The sequence below is a fragment of the Rhinopithecus bieti genome, unplaced genomic scaffold (assembly GCF_001698545.2).
Source record: "Rhinopithecus bieti isolate Rb0 unplaced genomic scaffold, ASM169854v2 scaffold_18548, whole genome shotgun sequence".
Lineage (NCBI taxonomy): Eukaryota > Metazoa > Chordata > Mammalia > Primates > Cercopithecidae > Rhinopithecus > Rhinopithecus bieti.
The window spans coordinates 1,088,665-1,090,585 of NW_016809526.1; the positions used below are offsets into that span (position 1 = coordinate 1,088,665).

General features: G+C 44.6%; 1 protein-coding gene across 2 annotated transcripts in view; it reads right to left on the reverse strand.

The window, feature by feature from the left end:
* The window catches only part of EZR (ezrin), a 58,008-nt gene that overhangs the window by 40,506 nt on the left and 15,581 nt on the right, over positions 1-1,921 (reverse strand). The window lies entirely within an intron of this gene.

Consider the following 1,921-nt stretch of genomic DNA (forward strand, 5'->3'; position numbering starts at 1 on the left):
TTTTTTGAGGCAGAGTTTCGCCCTTATTGCCCAGGCTGGAGTGCAGTGACGCGATCCACAACCTGCACCTCCTGGGTTCAAGTGATTCTCCTGCCTCAGCCTCCCGAGTAGCTGGGATTACAGGCATGCGTCACCATACCTGGCTAATTTTGTATTTTTAGTAGAGACAGGGTTTCACCGTGTTAGCCAGGATAGTCTTGATCGCCTGACCTCGTGATCCACTCGCCTCGGCCTCCCAAAGTGCTGGGATTAGAGGTGTGAGCCACCGCGCCCAGCCAGGTTTTTGCTTGTTTAAAGCACAAGAACCATACATGGTTTATCCCTCAAATACAGCATCCAGCCCATGTCCAGTATCCTAGGGGCCATGTCTCCTACTCTGCGATCCTCCTGACACCAAAGGGACGCAGGAACTCATTTCCCAGTGAAGCCAGAAACACTTTAAGGTACTTTTTGAGTAACTTAAATGATGAAAACTAACACTACATGCCATTCACACCTCCTTTTCTAAACTGTTCTCCTTACTGCCTCCTCCACCACCACCATTAGGCTAAACTTAAAATGTCAAGGCTAAATTCTTAACGTGCAGCAGATGTTAACAGGGCAGAGTACTGACACAGAAGTGGGGGCGTGGAATTTCCTAGTAACTGACTTTTCAGGTATCTTTGTTATATTTTTATGTGATATAAATGTATGTTTTCAGTAGACCAATCACAACAGTGATGAAGCATAACTGGTAGAGTGACTCCAAATGAGTACTCGATACGAGGTATACGGTTATCCTCGTCTGATGACCTTTTTTTAATGGTTTAAGGAAACTGAGACCCTCAACTTCTGGTAATCAGCTACCCAAATATCTGTGCTCTTTAACATTACTCCTAAAATAGTATCTTTAAATAGATGCCAACGGTGCTAAGCTTTTTAAAAGTTTGTATTTCCCAATTCCAGGGTAAATATTATGTAACATTATATATATACACACATACATATATATATAAAGAGTCCAGATTAATAGCCACCCCATAATTTCAAGAACATGTAATGAAATCTCAAATCCTTCTAAATAGCTCCTTTTGCCTCTGAGTTAGTAAGCCACTTCCTGCCCCTAGACCCACATCCTGTCAGACCAAGGCTGCTTAACAAACACAAAAAGCGGACAAACCAGTCCCATTTGCACTCATTATAATCAGTGAGAAAATCATGACCTTAGAACTAGAAGGGAACTTTCTGGGCATTCACATTAAAAAGAGGGTCATTTTAAAACCAGGTTGGAAACAGTTCTATGCTAAGCCCTCCCTACTGTTCACTGCATCTGGGAGGCAGAAAGGAACTGCTTTCCATAGCTCTGACAATGAAATGACTGCTAGTCATGCCCAAGTTCCAAGCCTGCACTGCCTAGTAACGATGATGGCCATTTCCGACCTGCTGATGGCATATGAAAATAATGCTCCTGAGACCCATTAGCTGTTAGTTTTTAAGTCCCTATTTGGTGAGTGTCTCTAAGAACCAACTTCTTCTACATTGGGAATAACATACATTGTGTGTTATCTAACAGGGAAGTAAAATGGAATGCTTAAACACCACTTTCTCCTAGGAAAGGGAAAAGAAATAATCAAAGGACGTTACATTCAGCCAAAGAAACTATTCTTGGCCGGGCGCGGTGGCTCAAGCCTGTAATCCCAGCACTTTGGGAGGCCGAGACGGGTGGATCACGAGGTCAGGAGATCGAGACCATCCTGGCTAACCCGGTGAAACTCTGTCTCTACTAAAAAATACAAAAAAACTAGCCGGGCGAGGTGGCAGGCGCCTGCAGTCCCAGCTACTCGGGAGGCTGAGGCAGGAGAATGCCATAAAAGCGTGAGGCGAATCTTGCAGAGAGCTTAGATCTGGCCACTGCCCTCCAGCCTGGGCGTGAGGGCGAATC